Source organism: Rhipicephalus microplus, chromosome 1 (assembly GCF_043290135.1).
Source record: "Rhipicephalus microplus isolate Deutch F79 chromosome 1, USDA_Rmic, whole genome shotgun sequence".
NCBI lineage: Eukaryota > Metazoa > Arthropoda > Arachnida > Ixodida > Ixodidae > Rhipicephalus > Rhipicephalus microplus.
Window position 1 is genome coordinate 264901319 of NC_134700.1, and position 20825 is coordinate 264922143.

General features: G+C 44.5%; 1 protein-coding gene across 1 annotated transcript in view; it reads left to right on the forward strand.

The window, feature by feature from the left end:
• The first annotated feature begins 2312 nt into the window (after positions 1–2312).
• LOC142815854 (oxytocin receptor-like) overlaps positions 2313–20825 on the forward strand; it is a 60829-nt gene continuing 42316 nt past the window's right edge. The window contains exon 1 of the mRNA XM_075894159.1: positions 2313–2544. The gene's annotated coding sequence lies outside the window, so the exon portion shown is untranslated. The remainder of the gene's footprint in view (positions 2545–20825) is intronic.

Genomic DNA, 20825 nt, shown 5'->3' on the forward strand with positions numbered 1-20825 from the left:
AAAATTTATTTTACAATTGACGTCAAGATTTGAGTGATTTTGGAGATTGATATCAACATGTTATCAAAATTCTGGCACCAAATCTTCTTCATAAATGACCTGCATATGAGGTATGTAATAGTCTTCTTTTAAACGGCAGCGTTTGCTGGCAAAGTGTGACCCCCTTACCCCCCCCTCCTACTAATTGCACTGCCCCGGCCCTTGAAGGACTCAATAGCGTGACTGTGGCACGCTGGCTGGGGCGAGATTTGATAAGGGACCATCGGTCACCTGTCCCATCCAGATCCACTTTATATTAGGGGTGAAGCAACTCTGCAGGTCTCGGGTTGTCGGCGTGTCAAGTCGTCGTCTCTGTCCACCATAAACGGGTATGTACGGCGAAAATATTGGGTAAGTTTCACAACTCGCCACCGGTCTAAACTGAATACCATGCATGTTGCGAGTTGAACGTTCGTCGTTACTGCCTGAAACAGTGAGCCCGGGGCGAGTAAAACAGTAGAGAGTAAATGTTTTGCTGCGAGAAAACATCGGCACACACGGCGTGATTCGCCCCTCCTCCGGTTTCTGGTTGGTCGAGCGGAAACACCATTTCTCACATGCCCCGTTTTTGCTATATACACGGGCAACTTTTCTTGGCGATCGAGGGAAAGCGAGAGGGGCAGAGCTTCTGCACATGTGCCACTATACTCTATGTCACACATCTGGTGCAAGCTGTGGAGGCTAGCAATACTTCTTGCAATAAATGCGTTCGCATCGCACTAAAAAAATTGTGCGATGATTTTTTCCATCTGAGGCATGTTTTTATTCAATGTTTGGTTTTAATAATAAATAAACATGCTTTGGTAGTCGGAGGTAAAGACGCCCCGTTATACGGCCGTCTATAAGTTGTTCTGGATCACTTAGCGTCTCTTTGTTCTAAGCGAATAAGCGAAGTACACAGTACCACTACGGTAACGTTACTCCCGTAACATCCGCTATCACGCGTTAACGGTAAACTATAACTCTCCATATTCTAGTATGTCATGCGTTTTGTACCGCTGTGGAAAGAGATAGCTGTGCGCGACTATAGCGTTTCATATGGACGCCAGTTGGCGTTTGAGGTCCACGTGAAAGGCGCGGCCTTCTCACGCAATAAAAAAAAACATGAAGTGACAACGAATAAATTGAAATAAATACGAATATCTTACTGGTGTGAGCTGCGTCATTTGTTACATACAAAAAATGAAGGCAGTATTTTATACACTTCACGTTGAAAATAAGGACACAGTTGTAGGACTACAATTGTTATTCGGATATGCGCGATTTGGCTCTGTAGCATTCGCTGCATTGATAAGAAGTCGACAAGAATAAAAAAAGTGCTACCATTGTTATCATCGTCAGCATGTGTATACCTCTCTACCTAGAATTCCTGTTTTGATTTGAAAAAAAAAATTCTTAGACTTTTCACAGGAAGAATTCTATAGCGAGAACCATTTGGTAGGCGTCACCCAGCATGGTCCATCTTTGAAGGTTGAGGGGCTGCCACGCAATTTATGAAGCACACGCCTCCCAGCCCTTTTGTTTAAAATCTTTACTGGAGTAGTAGCTCTACTGCATAATCATTTCGGGTTTAATAATGCTTAACCACTAACTCTTATGGTAATGACGCTCACTGCACAGGAACACTTCAAATATATATATTTTTACACCATATGAAGTGCATATTTATTGGCCGATATAGGGTCCTGACAGACACTGCTGTATCAATTCGATTGGCTCATCACCGATCAGCAATACATCCTAGAACCATAGTTTTTCAAGAGCTGTGTGAACACGTTCACGTTACGCGCACCTTCAAGTATAATTTTTCCCGACAACCTCCAATTATTAGAACTGTTTACTAAGAGGCACCCATTCGTTGCCTCTGAGGCAATATTACATACACTTAATTCCCAATTTTAAATGTTATTTGTATTCCTTTGCTCGATGGCTTGATTTCATGCATTTGCGACTACAGCAATATATTTTCCTCGCTTCACACGCGTGAGGCTGAATCGCCTCGATCACGGAAGCAGCCGTGTAAGGGATGCAAAACCTGGAAAGGCAAGGGAAGCAGACGTGTAGGGAACCTCGGGAAGCGCGGCCGGAAATGAAGCGTTCCGCTAGGGATACCCTTTGGGGAAGCCTAGGGAAGAATAAGGAAGCAGAGAGAAACGAGAAAGTTATTCAGTAATGGAGGGAGAGAGAAAGGGAGTAGAGGAGGAAAGAAACGATGAATTGGGTTTCGCGTAGCGGCGCGCTCTCAGACGCGGTACTGGCAGCGGACTCGTGAAGTTGTCTTCTCGGCACAGAAGTGCGAAAAGTGCGCCGGGCACTCTGTGTTGTAGAAAGCTATAGCGTGCTGAAGTAACCTGGAACACCGCAAGTAGGAAAGGATACATACGTGACTTGCTCTCGTAATTGTGGCAGTGTCGGTACGATGCGATTCCCACAGTTCTTCCCTTGCTGGACTTCGCAGCAGCCAAATACTGAGTGGCGAAACTAAAGCTCCTGCAACACAAGAAGGTGAGTGACTTGCAGCTGGAGCGATGCTTTGCTGGCGGGTGCAATATCTCGTTCGAGATAACCTGACAATTGGTGCACGGATAACTTGTCCCTGAGCTTTCACCAAGTTATTAGGTATGTCTGCTTATAAAAAGCTTGTCGCATTAATGACAAACCGAAAAAGTGTTCACATCAATACGGCCTCTTTCGGCGAGTCTTGTTTATATTGAGGTATGCTGAGACTAACCTTCTTTCGATTGACCACATGCGCAAGTGTTCACAATAGCTGTTGCCTGTCAGTTGCCGAGATTATATAGACTAAATCTTGCCGCCATTTTTTAATAACAAAGCATTGATTTCTACAACTGCACTGAATAAAAACGCAGAAGCTCAAATCAGCACTAGCGCCGAGCAGCGATCGGGAAGTACATAATAATTGTCAATCACTGTAATCATATGAAGCATTAGGAATGAAGAAGCAGGTGAAGTGGGAATGGCACAGAGGTTAACAAATAAATACACCTGATGTGATCGCACTCTATGCAACGTGCAAACTTGAGCGCATCTTACCAGTAACCGACTTCTCTTACAGGCGTGCTAAGTGTGAACCTTCTAGTTTAATTAATCATATCGATAGTTATCAAAGTTGGGTACTCACTGTGCCATGTTCAAATGTAGAAGCTGTGGGCGGAACTTGCAACAAATGCATGTTTCTTTCTACAGAATAAAATGTGCTTGGCAAGGCGAATATTTGTGTGGAAAAATATGAGAAAAAAAAACGCTTGCACTGAAAAGAAACATGTACGAGGAAAATTATATTGCGCAGTTAATAACCAAGCAACAACAATAATGTAAACGACAGTAACTGGTGTGACATATCTAATGCTATCCTGTGTTCTACTGCCTTAACATGTTTTTATTGCTTGAACTTTCTTTTATTTGGGTTACATTGTGAATCACTTTTTATTATGCCCCCCTGCTTGGTCTTTCGACCGCAGTATTCTGTAAATAAAATAAAATAAAATAAATATCTAGCAACAGAAATACTACTGTAAACATCGCATTGTCAAAAAATTAATAAATTACACGAAGAAGAATAAAGATACAGTTACACGTACAAGCTGATAAAGTGAATGCTCGCGCAAAAATGTGTAGTTGATTAGTTTTATATAGGTTGCCAATTCTCTGAACTTACATTGCCTTAAAAATGTTGGTAAAGGGCTTCTGTTTAATAACGAGCGAGTACACACGTAACAAAATAAAGTCCTCAATAAAGTTCAAGCAACAAGGACATTAACAATACAATAAAAATTCGGGCACTTTGATACCCATCTTTATTAAAAAGCTAAAGTTTACGTTCACCGCAGAGTGAAGGCCTGTCCAACTGTCTGCCATTTACTTTTGTGCGAGGCTGTTCCATAAAGTATCTGCAGATTAATTAACTCGGTGCCACCCTCAGCTAAGTTTTCCATTACTTGTTAATTATTGTGTTGCTCTTTGTCTGTCTTACGCATTATGTTGGCGGTCCTGATCTACTTCCGTCGCTTAAAGCCGGCTAGAACATCGGCCACACTGGCTTGTTCCATGGTTAGTTCGGTGGTCTCCGGATCTCTCAATGTTACGCCGAGAGAGAGAGAGAGAGGGAGAATTAATCAGAAGAAAAAAACATTCCAAGGCACACTATTGGGAATTCGAATAGACCTTTCAGTTTCCAGAAATGAAGACATAGATTCACAAAAGTGCTGTCGCACCGGACGTGCGTTGATATCAGTGTGGAACACTGCCATTCTTGATGGCCATTTATTGTGCAGGCCCAGTAAAATACCTAGATTGAATGGCACCTCTTCTTCGTTTGCAACTGGGAAAAATATGATGCTCTGGACATCAAAGAGTAAAACACGTACAAAAAACTCACAGCATATCTATGGAGTCTACCCGTCCGTCCATCCGTCCGTCTGTCTGTCTGTCCGTCTGTCTGTCTGTCTGTCTGTCTGTCTGTCTGTCCGTCCGTCCGTCCGTCCGTCCGTCCGTCCGTCCGTCCGTGTAGCTGACGGACGAACGCTTCGCTCTCCTCATCATCATTCACTCCGTGGATATGCTGTGAATTTCTTATTATAAAATCGTCATTTATACTCTTTAATCGTCAACTATACGAAAAACGCCAACGCCATCTAGTGCCATCATGTTCAAGGATGAATGCTTTATGAAGCGTCCCCTTTATAACGAGGCGGTGACATGTACCACCAGGCTCGCAAGTAAAACAAACGAAAATAAATGTTTCTTTTTATGTTGGCCTAATGTCTTGTCTATTTTGATTAAATCGATTTTATTCTAATAAAGAAAAATATAAATTTGTGTTCCATATCTCTGCTTCTTCAGACATAATAACCTCATTTTCCCACTATTTCTGTTTTTTATCTCTACTTTTCTGCCAACAATAATCTAACCATCTCTTACTTGCTGTTATCGTGGACGTGTTCAGTTTTCCATATTTCTTCCTCAAACCCGAAGTCTTATGTAGGCCTGTACCCACAAGTATACCTGGGTAAATATCGCTGCTTTGAATCAGAACATGTTCCCCCGTTCTCTTAACTCCCCCGCAGCATGTAAATTGTTCTTTTTCTTTATTGAATTGGACATATACGCACAACGTCAGTGAGCAATTCTTAAAACTAATTTGGAGCGGTTACCATTACTACATACTATTACGAGAGAACGACTCATGCCCTAAGAAGTTTCGCCCCTAAAGAAAGCACTCCATTCCAGGATTAAATAAGAACATGTACGACCATCCGGCGCCATGCAGAAAAAACAATGGTCTCCCCCAAGCAACGAATAAGTCGTTTTCCTGCATCCATGTTTGAGCAGGAAATGTTCCAGTGTGTAATAAAAAAAAAAGAATTTCCATCCGGGTGTTTCCTTCACTTTTTTTTTTTACAAGGCTTAACATGCTGAGCTGGATCTACACAAACATTCATAAGGCACGAAGTGTACTGGAATGTTGCAATGACCCAAATGACTACATAGCAATGATCCAGATCGATCTTTGACAAAGCCTTTCACGAAGTACGCTGTGAAATAGTACCCTTGTGGGACTATGTTCGCTTCGGCAGCGTGATTCGGGATGCAGTCATAATGACTTATATTGGAAAACGCCGGTAAGCATCAACAAAGTTATTGAGAAATGGATCAATGTCGGCCTGTCTGTGCAGCAAGGCTGTAGTCTGTCTTCTCTTATATATTAAATACATACAGAGTAATTTTGACCAGAAGGATATAGATAGTATAGTGAAACATAAAAGGGTACAAGCTACAACAAGCTTTAATACAGTTACTGGCATACGCCGAAGATATAGCTGCATTTTGTAAACATGATTATGAAAGCGTCGCTGAAAGGGCCAAAATTGTGAATATTTTATGTGAGCCAATTCGGTGACCTGGAGCAAGTGCGCGGGTAACTGGCATGGCAAATGGCCTGTGACTCGAGACTTATTTGCCGGTATTTCACATACAGGGGGCTTCTGTGCGGTACTTAGACATTAAACTGGAGTATTGTTGACAGTGAACCATACTGATGTCATCAGGCTACTGAACTGCGAGAAAAAGCTAAGAGATTCAAAAGCTTTCATCACTTAATTTTCGCCAGAGCAAGCTTTCATTGCATATTTTCGTTTGGTAAGCTCTGGTAGGTGCTTAAAGTACGGCAGTGCTTGCATGGTACCGTGCAAAAGCTTCACGGAGCATTTGCTGTTTTCTCGTGCTGTTCTCCTTGGGAACGCACAAGTGGAACTGACCGTCTGTGACATTTGAATTCGCGTCAGTTGTATTCTTCCGGAATAATTGAGACCCATTCCCACGTACTGTTATACAACTTAGGCTTGGAAGGGTGTTTCCGGTGTTTGTTGGGTCATCTCAACACGAAAGCAACTGTTAAGGTCACCTGAAAGAAGGGGTTAAATCGTGTATCTTTTTTAAAAAAAAAACACGCTTTTCGTTGGAGTATTTTTGCTCTGTTTGCGGTAAAAAGTATACAAATACCTAATAGATACCGTTCTTCCTCTTTCCCTTTATAATATGGCTGCGGGCCTTCTGTCAAGTTGCTTGTGTCTCAAGCAACTTTTCTCCACAGTCTCCTCCATCGTTGATAAAACGTGATAAAAACAAAGCAATTATCAGTATTATATAACTCAGCCACACACCATGCATGTGCCAGCACAAAAACAGCGAGCTATTCAAGACCACCTTTTACCTTTGGTGTGGTATGCAGAGTTCGGAGGTACTTGAACGTGTTTGCTATCGTACAATACTCCTACGTTTTTTTTTTTTCAATTCAGAAACTGTTTTCGAGACAGCGCACGAAAAAGGGCCCCCATTTTGTAGCTGCGCGCGTGCAACAAAAAAAAGAAAAAAAAAACATCACGCACACTTTGCGTACGCGGAGGGGTCATCCGTGCGCCACACCTTCTGAGAGTTGAGTACTTGAGTTGAGCTGAGCGTTGAGTACTGCTTCATGAACATCGGGGGGGGGGGGGGGGGGGTGCAAAAGAGACACTTGCACCTCTCAAACATCACCAGCACTCCCCCGTATAACCAAGTTACAACAATGACATTACAAACGAATAACATTCGCTGTAAATGACCTTACATTTGTCAGGGGTATAACTCATTCTGTTTTCTATCCGAGTCCCGTGAATAGTTTTACACCAGTAAATACGCCTGCTTATAGCACTCCACAGTCTGCGTCTCCACATTGTTCTGTTGTTAACCAACCGATACAACGCATTCTTAATATTTTGTTACTTCAACCATATATGCTTGAGCGTAAAAAGACATAATTGAGAGAGCGTTTAAAAGTGCTGTGCTTGCCCAACTACGACGTCATGGCCTGAATTAATTGTGTACCAAAAATGCAAACAGGCGGACACAGGAGAATGAAGTCTGTAATAGGCGCGCTGGCAGCTTGAAATTCCATTAGCGCAATTTTCAACCAAAGCATACTGTGCACTTCGAAGCAGCTGATTGTCCCAGATATTCGTCGAAATTATTCAGAAGTCACCACGATTTGGACGCGCAGTCACCTCAAAGTTTTAGCGTTAATCTTGTCAACAACAACGCCAAACTTCACTTCGTTTTGGCCCGTCATTATGGAGCTGAGTTCGGAGCACTTCACGCGCTCAAACATTCGAAGCAACTGTGTTCAACTAGTTGAGACTTTTCGTGAAACTCAGCCGCAGCTGTTGGCAGCTGGAATGGAGGAAAACATGCACGATCAAAGCTGGCGTATTCATCTCATTTACGGGTGAGGGGCCATGACTGAATTGTTGGCGCAGGACCCACAAGGCTGTGTTTGATGCCAAATCAACCTGTTACTTTTTTTCATAGTTTTTTTAGTTCACAAAGGAGCCTCGGTTTATGTCTAACTTCACCAACAGCCGCCCCTCATCTATAGAAGCAGGCAACCTTTTGAGGCTCGATACGAAAATTACATTTTTGTCTTGAATATGCTAATCGACTGCTCACTTGGGGACAGCTCTTTCAGAGAGAAGTGAACTGGCATACACGGCATTGTTTACAACAGGTTAGGCTCTGGGTTGAGCGTAACTACGTCAGACAGGAATACGCTAAGTGTTGGCTCGTGGTGACAGGTAGCAGCATCAGAATATTTTGTTGAGGAGCATTCGCTACAATGTTCTCATTGTGTGAGAATTATATGAAGACGAGCGGGTTCCTAAAAAAAACGCTATTAATATGCACTTTTTTTAAGCTTCATCTTTTCGAGAAAACGCGAAATCGAGATGTGATATAAGTTGAGAGATACCCACAAAAATATTCTCACCGCTGTGGAGTGCATTTAGAGAGAAATGGTGATGAGGAGGAGTGCCGAGTGGTTAACCAGACACAAGCATCCGGTTTGATACCCAGCACTGGGGTGACAAAGTAGAAGCAAGCAAAAGGGTGTAAATAGAGAGAAAGAGAGAGAGAAAAAAGAAAAGGAAGAAACGCACACATACACATTGTGGTGTCTCTCTCTCTCTCGGTTATATGTGTTGCCTTCGTACACCACCGAGGGTTAGAGCACTGCGATGTCCAAGCAGGGGTGTCGCGTCCTCGTTCATCGGTCTCGGCGCGACGTGTATATCTATCGTACTGCTGCGCACGTGAGCTCGGACCATCGCCACGAAGGGAAGGCGAGCCCGCGCGCGCGCAGCGAGGGAGAACCCCTCAGGTGACGCTTTCCAAATGGCTAGTTCATTACTGAGAATTTAGTGCAACAAAACATCAGTCATTCGATATAACCCAGTCGTACGTGACATAAATATACAGGCACGCATATTAGATAATACAAGTTACCCCATAAGTCGAATAGTGGCCGCGAACGGCGCACGTGTATAGAACAATCAAACAAACAAATAGACAAAGAACCGATTTCGAAGCGCCGACGTACCCTTCGGCAAGTGCTTCTGCAATCGCGCACCCCAGAACAAGCAGAATAAGTAGAATGGACAAACATAGCACCACTTGAGAGGAACATACGGTGCACGATCGCAAGGCGCTGCCTCGGGACTTCGAGATCGCGGAAAGGAGCGTGCGCCCGCCGGGGCCTAGGCCCCGACGAAGCGACGTAACCACAGGCCGGTGGCGACGAAAAAGAAAGATTCGCCGCTGGCTGGAGAGGCGAAAACGCATACGCACCCTCCGAAGTCCCGAAGTGGTCTCCCGAACACCGTCTCGCACCCCCGCTTGTCGGGCGAGCGCGAGAAAGGTCCGAATCCCACAAAAATTAGGCCAATGGGACACCTTGTTAAAGTTTGAGGGGCGGGGATGGCAGCGAAGTGACGGTGATTTATGACCAGCCACAGTCCGTCCCGTCGGGAGGAAAAGCGACGCGAGGATTCTCCATGGCGTCCGAGCACTGGCGCGGACGCTTGAATTCCCCTTCCTCCCCACACACAAACACACGTATTGGAAGATATTTCTGATTACAGTCCTTCAGAAGGGCTGGTCGATCGCAAGAAGCGTAGTAGAGCTTGCAGTACCTTTTTCGGCGTGTCCTGTCAATGCCGTAAGAATCCGCTCCGACGGTGCTCGGTCAACCAAGTTATTGAGGGCCTTGCAACGAGACAGTCGCTGTGCACTGTACCGTGGGGAGTCGCAAAACATCACGTCCAATTTTTTTCTTGATTGCCGCAGCAGCCAGAGGCTGTTGTGTCGGCCATCCCTGAGCGGAACGGACAGGCGTTGCTAGCTGCAAATAAAGTCGTTTAAATATGGTAGATGTGAAGAAAATAAGGTGGACGAAAAGACCTCATGCTGCCAGCAGGGACTGGACCTGCAGACTAGCCCCGCCGCGGGGCTCTAGTGGCAAAGGCACTCGGCTGCTGGCCCGCAGGTTGCAGGATCGAATTCCGGTTGCGGCGGCTGCATTTTTCGTGGAGGCGAAAATGCTGTAGGCCGGTGTGCTCAAACTTGGGTGTACGTTAAAGAACCCCAAAGTGGTCGTAATTTCCGGAGCCCTCCACTACGGCGTCTCTCATTATCATATGGTGGTTTTGAGACGTTAAACATCACATATCCATCAATGAACTGGCTAGATGATCTTGCCACTGCAGCTAATGTAGGTGTCGTCCCATCGTCCCCTTCATCGCGTATTTACGCGCCTGCAAACTTGGGAGTGTTAGTCAGAACTAGTCAGAACTAGTGTTAGTCAGCACTGCTGTTAAGCCATGAGGTTGAGTGTGAAACCCTCCTTGTTTTTGCCAGATGGTGTCACGTCGCATAATAATACGTTTAACGAGTGGGCAGGTGACCAATAAGCTCTCACATACTTGAAGCTTTAAGGTAGTATGACGAATAGACCCGGCGTACTTGATGCTGTTATGACCAGCACTGGAATTCTTCGGGCGGAGCACATTTCTGCCAGTCATCTTCATCGTCAGCTAGTTCGTCAACGCACTCCAAGAGAGGCGTACACCTGAAAAAGACTCAGCACCTCATAGCCAAGCGCGAACAAAGGTGTCGACGGACGGGTACAGCGCGAAAAACAACGTTACAATAAATGCCATTCATTCATTTATTCATTAATTCATTCATTAATTCATTCATTAATTCATTCATTCATTCATTCATTGTTTATTCAGACAAAAACAAAGAATGCCTAGGTTGAAGGGACCAAAGACAGATTACCTCTGCCTGACTAAGGTCCCTCTACCCATATGTTTGCTCGGGTGCAGGGGAACAAATATAAAAAAATTTCATTCTTATTTTGAATGAGGGGACACAAAAATCAAATTCGAAAAGTGTAACAGATATCCAAACATGCGTTTTAAAATGAGGCATTACAGTCATCACCAGTTAGCAGTAGCCAGACAAAGAAATATACGACAAACTGAAACCATGAGAAAGTTTAGACAGTTGAGACAGTGCTACAGAGAAATATACTTGAAAAGAAAGAAAATGAGCAACTTTCATCAAATATATAAAAATACGAAAGGCACAAAAGAAATGCCTCTAATAGATAATACAACTATGGGTCATTACAAGTGAGGAAGTACATCTTGACTTTTTCTTCACACCGTTTCTAGTATTACGTTCTTCCAAAGTTAAAGGGCATATCTATTTTTGTGGAGTGACAAGGTATTCGATACGATAATGTTTCCTTACCATAAGTTTTTCTGAATAAAGGCAATCGAAAATGATCAAAGCGTAGGTCAGAGGGAGTATCGCTTGGGTAGCAATTCTCCATATAAGTGCCAACGTGGTTTCCTATTTCAATACTGACATATAAGCTGAGTTTACGATTGTATAATTGGTAGTCAGTAAGTATCTGAAGCTTGCCGAAAAATGGAGGAATATTTTTCCTATGTTTGAGGTTTTCTGTGTAGCGTACAGACCTTTGTTTTGCAAAACTAACAGCCTGTCTAAAAACCGTCTCCAAACACAGAACGAGGTATTTATTCATCGAGCCCACTGGGGCATTCGCTGGTTAAGCTCGGCAGCTGAAGCGACTCCGGTTGCCACTGTACAAAAGTGATATCATAAAGATTTGTAGGTGCACCTGGGAGGTTGACGGCATCTTCCACAACGCCTTTCAGACTGTCCCCCTTCTCGCCAGGAGAGTTTTATGACCATGACGTGCCAAAGTCCTCGGCCGTGTGCAAAACCACCGGACACTGATTGGCTAAAGATGCGGACAATGCACCTACGGTTGGCAGCGTGGCGCTATAAAAGCTGAAGATGTTTCTTTTTTTGTATATTAGAGCACATCATTTCAGTTCCCATGATAACTCGATAATTTCTTGTCAACTTCTCGACTCCCTAACTTCTGACCATGTAAATAAATCTACTTCGTTTTCATTCGAGAGCCTCTCATCTTTGCGAAGTTACACGATAGGTCTGACTACGGGGGCCAACTACCAATTTCGAGACCAGCCTGACCCGCGCCCGGGTTCCCAACGACAGGTATGAGCGAGAAGATGTGCCCCACCGCGGTGGTCTAGTGGCTAAGGTACTCGGCTGCTGACCCGCAGGTCGCGGGTTCGAATCCCGGCAGCAGCGGCTGCATTTCCGATGGAGGCGGAAATGTCGTAGGCCCGTGTGCTCAGATTTGGGTGCACGTTAAAGAACCCAAGGTGGTCTAAATTTCCGGAGCACTCCACTACGGCGTGTCTCATAATCATATGGTGGGTTTGGGACGTTAAATCCCACAAGTCAATCGAGCGCGCAGATGCTGCAACCACCGGGCCCAACAACTGAATGCAGCGATGGGATTCTTCTGACTCCCGAGTCCCAACGATGCGATCAGGAAATGTGTGAGGGCTTATTGGTGAGCTGGCCGCTCACTAAAGATTCACGAGATACATGACACTATCTGGCAAAAAATATCTCTCACACTCGCCGTCATGGCTACAAGAGACACCGCCCAAGACTCTGCTTTCATCATCATCATCATCATCATCATCAGCCTGACTACCTCCTCTGCAGGACAAAGGCCTCTCCCATGTTCCGCTAGTTAACCCGGTCCTGTGCTTGCTGCTGCCAATTTATACCCGCAAACTTCTTAATCTCATCCGCCCACCTAACCTTCTATCTCCCCGTAACCCGCTTCCCTTCTCTGGGAATCCAGTCGGTTACCCTTAATGACCAGCGGTTATCCTGTCTACGCGCTACATACCTTGCCCATGTCCATTTCTTCTTCTTGATTTCAGCTATGATATCCTTAACCCCCGTTTGTTCCCTAATCCACTCTGCTCTCTTCTTGTCTCTTAAGGTTACACCTACCATTTTTCTTTCCATTGCTCGCTGCGTCGTCCTCAATTTAAGCTGAACCCTCTTTGTAAGCCTCCAGGTTTCTGCTCCGTAGCTAAGTACCGGCAAGATACAGCTGTTATATACCTTCCTCTTGAGGGATAGTGGCAATCTATCTGTCATAATTTGAGAGTGTTTGCCGAATGTGCTCCACCCCATTCTTATTCTTCTAGTTACTTCAATCTCGTGGTTCGGCTCTGCGGTTATTACCTGCCCTAAGTAGACATAGTCTTTTACAACTTCAAGTGCACTATTACCTATCTCGAAGCGCTGCTCCTTGCCGAGGTTGTTGTACATTACTTTCGTTTTCTGCAGATTAATTTTAAGACCCACCTTTCTGCTCTCCTTGTCTAACTCCGTAATCATGAGTTTCAATTCGTCCCCTGAGTTACTCAGCTATGCAATGTCATCGGCGAAGTGCAGGTTACTAAGGTATTCTCCATTGACTCTTATCCCTAACTGTTCCCATTCTAGGCTTCTGAAAACCTCCTGTAAGCACGCGGTAAATAGCATTGGGGAAATTGTGTCCCCCTGCCTTACACCCTTCTTGATTGGTATTCTGTTGCTTTCTTTATGAAGCACTATGGTAGCAGTTGATCCCCTGTAGATTTCTTCCAGAATGTTTATATATACTTCATCTACGCCCTGATTCCACAGTGTTTGCATGACGGCTGATATTTCTACTGAATCAAACGCCTTCTCGTAATCTATGAAGGCTATGTATAGTGGTTGGTTATATTCTGAGCATGCTCAAATGCTCAGAATATGCTCAGACTCTGCTTTGCAGTCACGTAAATACGCGATCAGGTGGGCGGGGCCTCGACAGCTGCAGTAACTCGATTGATAACAGCATCGGTTGCGTAACCCGAAGGTCGAAGGCTCGCCCCCTGTTGTCCTCTTTCTTTCTTCAAGTTCATATCATAATTAGCACAATACAAATAAAACAGCATAATTAACGCCTCCTATATCTTTTAGGCTTCAGTGTCTCCTAATTATCACTAAGGCTGTTTCAGGCCAGGAAACGAGCTTTCAGAATTCTCTTCCGTCGTTGAGGCACAAAGCGGTAAATTTGCTTTGACTATGGGAACTATCACGCTTACAAAAAAAAATTCCACCCCATTAGAGTAGGCAAAGTTCCTGCGCAGTATCAAGTGTATATATATATATATATATACATATATATATATATATATATATATATATATATATATATATATATATATATATATATATATATATATATATATATATATATATATATATATATATATATATATATATATATAAAGGCATTACGCATACGCATTTCATTGTTTTTGTTGTCGCTATAATCCAAATTAAGGAATCGTAGGTACAAGACGTTGGGCTACCTCTCCAAAACTCATTAGAGAATGCAAAGCTTTCCCACCTCAATCGACACCCATTCTGCCTTCGTACTCAAATTAGGTGTTGACTTTCCCGCCAGAATCTGCATCCACTGTGTCTTCCGTATCTCAAAGAATGTTTGCTAAACACGGTTTCATGATGCGTTCCATCGAGCGAACCAAATTTATTCCAAGACGGTACTCAGACTAGCTCTTTCACATGTTTCTTCTATCCCTCCACTCCTTTCTGCGCTTACATCCAGTTCACCTTTCTGTCGTTCCCTTTCGGCCACCCACCGAATGCATTTGCTCAACAAGGACACCATACTGCGCTGCGCTTTGTTAAAGGCGATAGTGGGATATTACAGCGCAAAGTGTTTGGTCCGTATGTCAATCGAATAGCCTGTCGGTCAACCGAAACGGCAAAAGTTCAATCACTTCCTCAACGCCCGCCAACTTTGATCCGGTTTCGGCGTTTATACTTGTGCGCATTGTCGATTGAAAAGTAATTTCGCGCATATCTGATGCACAATATTAACAAGTTAATATCCTGTGGTGTGTTTCTTTACACTATTAAAGGCATAAATAATGCTGCGGATCATAGCGTTTATTACGCTGCGCTCACAATGCGACTTTATGAGCGAAAAGGCAGATGTTTCCTACCCTTTGCTAGGACGATACGGTGCTACCACCTATCCGTGGCCTTGCATTCTACAAATGATGGCCTCCGAGATTGCGCGCGCACGCCACGTGCTCGCTATTTCTCGCTATATCGGAGGTCATCCTTTCGTTTGCTATGATTACTGCCAGATGACACTCAAATCTCACGCCGTGTAGAGTCACTGTATGTGCTCCTTACGGGAGCAGAGTTGGACATAGGTCCGCCATCTTGTCTGGGTGGCGAAACCGTGCTCCGTTTCTGCAGGCGACTTGCTTAAGGCTGTTTCACGTGCCGCGATTGCAGCGAAAAAAAAAATCGTTCATTTCGCTCCAATCGCTCCGTTCGCAACCGTCGCTAATGGCGGTTTCGTTTCACATGGACCGCGAACAGTCCGCGATTTTCGCTGTACGACTGGAGCGGCGAGTTCTTGCCACCCCTCATTGTGGCAGACACGAATGTAATGTAATAATATGTGCATTATGATATCATGGAGTTACCGTGAAGGGTATCGAAAGACCCGCTTGTTTCGTCATTTAAGAACACTTTCCAGTCTGAATTCCTTTTAAAATGCACAGCATCGGCCCTTAGCAAAAGAAACACGTCGACTCTATTTTGACGGCTTGGCCAGACCAGCCCTATTTTGACAGGTCCCGACCAAAAATCGCTCCTGGCGCTGCGATCAGAGCGAAAATTTCCAACATGTCGGAAGCTCGCCGCGGACCGCTGCGGCGGGAGCAAACTGCCCTTTTTTTCGCTGCGAGCGAATTCGCAGCCTGAACATCACATCGCCACTTTTTGTGTCATGTGAAACGGCCTTTAAGCCTGTCGCCGATCGAAGAAGCGTGTCGCCAATCGCCAGTCGACGTGCCTAGCATGTGAACGACCGGCGAAGAAAGAAAAACACCTGCTTTCGGAACTGCTGCATGAGAGTTCAGAAGCATTTTTTAGTCTGTCTAGTAAGGAAAAGCGCAAAGGCACAGCGTAGAGTCGAACAACATGCACCACCGTTGCCGCACGGTCACGAAGCGCCAGCTATAGAGGATAAGCAACAACTCACAAACACAAAATTTAGGTACTCCGAGATTCAAGGATCACCTCACTAAGTATTTCAGCATATTTTTCGAAAATGGTGCTGAGTCCACGCAAATACATTGCTGTACAAGCTTAAGGACATGAATCTAAAGTGAATAAAAGCACCCGTTTGTAGCTAACGAGCGCATGACGGTCACTTGATGGATTCCAGGTGGACGGCGACCGCTTTAGGTGGTGCGGCCTGTGCACTGGCTTCTCCTCGGTGCATGGTTGCTAGCAGCGTTAGAAAAGAGATGGGCTAGTCATGCTACCTAAAGATAGCACATACAGTGACTAACGCCTCGTAGGGTGCCTCAATGCGCACGCCCGGCCATCAAGGCACCCTAACAGAGCGCCTCCAGAATCCTATTCACTGATTTTCTCGCGCAGAACATCAAATAAACGTTTTATTCACTGTCTCAAGACGGAATACTGTAATCTTTCGACGTCATTTGCAGTGAAACATGAAGATAAGGAGCCAATTTTTTTTTTAGGAGCGATGCTTCTTATGCCGTGGGTCTATCCTTCCTCTGTAGTAGTGGTAGTAGTAGTATGTAGCCACATTTAGTTTATCAGTTGCTCAATAGATGCCGTTCTGTGTATATGTTCTTGGAAATAATATAACCAGATGGCATTAGTAGTTTTCTAAACATATCCACGCAGTGATTGATGATGATTGGGGCGAAGCGTCCATCCGTCCATCCATTCGTGCTTCCGTTCATCCATTAGTCCGTCCATGCTTGCGTCAGTCCGTCTGTCCGTCCGTTCGTGCATCCATGCGTCCATCCGTGCGTCCTTCCATCTGTTCTTCTGTACGTCCATCCTTCGGGGTGAACGGACGGACAGAACATTCGTCCCACTCATCATCATTCACTTTGTGGATATGCTATAATTTTTTTTTTCATCTCACCGAATGCGTTTGCTCAACTCCAACATAATACCTCGCTACGTTTTTTTTTATCTTTCCGTCAGTCATCCAGTTTCTTCGCCAGAACTTGGATGGGCCACACACTCATTCGATGCTACGAGCTGGCGGGTAATAAAAGGCCGTTTTATCGTTCGAGTTCTGAAACTGAGTACCATCGCCTCAAACGTGGGACTGAGCCGAATACACAATTTTCGAAATGTTGGTCCAGTTCTACAGAGCAGCGTCCTCGCTGTGCTACAGCATGCGTTTACAGTGAACGTGACCTGCGAGTAGGATCGCATCGTTTCGCACTTCCAGCGACTGTCTCCTAGGTTGTCTTGTAATCACAGCTCGCCGTGCTTCTGTTACAAGCTTGGTTCTAAGATAGAGAAAAAAAAAAATAGACGACCCCCCGTTTGTAGCACGAAGCAACTCCACATAGATTACGCAGTAAGAAAAGCTTCTTAGTTCGAAACTGCGACCGACGCCAATCCGTGATGTTCGCTCTATCAACTGAGCTAACAAGCAGCTAGAGAGTCGCAGCGCAAGGGCAAATGGCTGTTTCCCTTTCTATTTTATATTTCTTCTTACTTAATCTTTCAGCTACCTTGTGGGATTCAACAGAAATAATTTGCATTACTGGGGTCCGTGTGCACCGAGTTGTCGATGAATTTCCTTTTTGATCGCTTGTAGGTACTACTGGGATTATGATCTATGTAGTGTATAATGTTGCAATGTATGTACTTTTATGTAGCGTATTATGTGCCTGATATTTTGTTTCTGGATGAACATCGAGTCATCATGTTTGTTATTCTAGACAGTGTAACAATATCGTTTTTAATATGCTGTTAATACATGTATAAACCATTACTACAATATGCACTCGTAATTATGGTGTGCTACCCATGAGGTGCTATATCTCCACGTTTACCGCGTTGCTGCTGCCGTTTAAACTGTTTACTTTGTACTTATTTTTCCTGCTATTTTTGGTAGGGGGCTGTGAACTAGTCAAGCAGTTTTAAAACGCAGTCTTTTTTTTCCCCAGTTCTCTCTTTCTGTACTGCAGAACGGAAAATAAACTTTTATTTAATTTAATTGTTGTCAGGGTTTGTGAACATCATAAACCCCGACAAAAACACCGGTCGGAACCATTGGAAAATAGGATTAGAACACAATTTCCCACACAGACAATAAGAGTGCATTGTTGCTAGAACCTTGATTTGCGATAGTTGACAACGATTCATATTGCAGGCACGAAACAAAAAAAAGGAATGCAACGAACAGGACAGGCTGTTGTCCTGTTGACTATGCTCGCTTTTTTACAAAGAAAAAATACTTTTTTTATTTGTTTCATGACCTGTTCTTATCAGCAGTTTCCTTTAAGTTCTGAAGCAATTGTTCGTACATTTAATGACGTAAATACGTGAGTGAGTTACTGATTCATTTTAACCGTCTATGCTAAACACAAACACACGGTGATACGTAGCAGAACAGAGACTAAACATTTCTCACTGAGATGATCGTGTAAGACGCAAGTGTTTATGTTTAAACGGCAGTTCCGGACAGTGGCACAGGATGACAAAAAGAAATAAAAACGAGACGGACATGCTTAAGCAAAACTCCTAGCTGGCCTAGTTGTAACGAATTCATCTTTTAGACACTTTGTGCGAAAAAAACAGGGAGTAAGAATGGAGATGGAACAAGTGAGCGTAATCTAACATCTGAATTATTTTGGAAAATACATCTGCTAAAGTAGCCAACGTGATCTGCGTGAACTCGTCGCGCGCACACACACACACACACACACACACACACACACACACACACACACACACACACACACACACACACACGCACGCACGCACGCACGCACACACACACACACTCACACTCACACACACACACACACTCACACACACACTCACACACACTCACACACACACTCACACACACACACACACACACACGCACGCACGCACACGTACGCACGCACACACACAGACACACACACACACACACACACACACACACACACACACACACACACACACACACACACACACACACACACACACACACACGTACGCACACACACACACCACTCGAGCATATACAGATTAGCGCTTTCACAGCAACACACTACGTCATCTGCACATCTAGCAAACAACTAGGAAAAATAAAAAAATCGTCATTGAATGTATGATTAAAGTAGTGATGTTTCTTCGTTCAACGTAGCAATGGAAGGATGGCTGATGCAATTTTCTTTTAGTTTTTCAATCTGATGTACTTGCACAATTTCTCTGGCTGTTTGATTCTGGTGTTTGAACAAAACGCTAGCGCTGGAAGATAAGCAGGTACGCTTGCCTAAATTTGCAGGTTGCTTCGTAAATGCGAAAAATGTGAATGAACTTAAAAGGGAAGAGCTTAGAAGAGGGCGTTAAGCGAGAATTTGAATATAGAGCATCGACAAACTTTGCTGCGTGTGCGAAGAAACAGACGACCTAGAAAGAAAGCTACGTGATATCACATTATGAAAATAAGCTATGTATAGAGAAGACATCACCACGTGCTAGCACGTCTCCAGTCGCACTTACACAAGGACACACCACGATGCAATGACCTCGAAGAAAATGGCCATTCACAGAATAAATCTCGCTTTCTTTATTTTGCTCGCTTGATTTCCTCAGTCGTGAATTGCTAACAAAACATCGGCCAGCGAAGAAGCATCATTGAGGTACACAGACGTACGCCCCATAAGCAGCTTAGTGTAACTACGAGGCCACCCAATCAACGACCTCGCAGCGGTGCGTCCCGCTCAGGGCCGGGCTTACTTCACCTCGTGAGATTTCCAAGCAGATTGCTACAGAGGCACTAGACTGATGCTAGCGCATCCTTACGACTCTCGGCTGAACCTGAACAAGCGTCTTGCGTTTCCCGCCTAACGCCCTCGAGCTATATAGATGCTTTCGAGTGGCGACACGAGTGCTTTTCTTTTCATGCCGCGTCACACCCACGCTGTTATGCCGTCATGAAGCAGTGATTTCGGCCTCACAACGTGAAATGGTCGTTCCTGTTACGTTGTGCTCCCTGCGAGAGAACTAGACGACAGGACAGCACAACGAATGTACCGGTGCAGACGGTCCCGATACGGCCAAGCCCGATTGTACGCGAGGGTACGATTTCTGGATATCCGCGTGTTTACTTGTCACTTCGCGAATAGTTGCCTAACATGGAAAGTTAAGTTGGACATTAGGTCCATGAGCATAGAGCCACTGCACGAAGCTCCTGTCGCACGTAGGTTTCTTGCCCGTTAAGGACGTCCCGCCCCGATTTCGCAGACGAGCATTTCTCGTTCTCTTGAGAACCATAAAGCAAATGATACTCCAGTAATTCCTCAGAGAGAGAGAGAGAGAGAGAGAGAGAGAGAGAGAGAGAGAAAGATGCAAGGAAAGGTGGTAAGGTTAACCAGGCCCTGCTCCCTGCACTTGTGGAAGAGATAAAGGGGGCGAAAAGATTCCTCAGGTTGCTCAAACCATTTACGTCCTCTGAATTGTACATGCTTATACCATCGCCGATCAGTGCAAACTTGTAGTGTGCATTATACCTCTAGTCTATTTTCACAAATTTCCATCACACTACAGTTTTTACCAGAAGAAAGTTCTAGACAATCTCGGCGCTTAGCTTACTGTTAGTGAAAACGAACTGCCAAATGAAAAAAAAAAACAGCCGTTACGAACGAATTTTTTTTTCTGACCTCACTCCTGGTCGTTTCGCGCAACTATATTTTCTTGCGTGGGCATGTGTGAGAAGGCTACGGCTTTCGGGGGAATTTGTGGATTACGAAATACTTTTTACAAGCAAAAAAAAAGTTTCTTTGGGCTCTAGCATTTATTATCGTCACAACGCCTAGATGGCTGTAGTGTACTAGATGGCTGTAATTTACTGTAGCCTCCCGTACTCACTGCTACTCTGAGGACTGTAACGTAGTACGAAT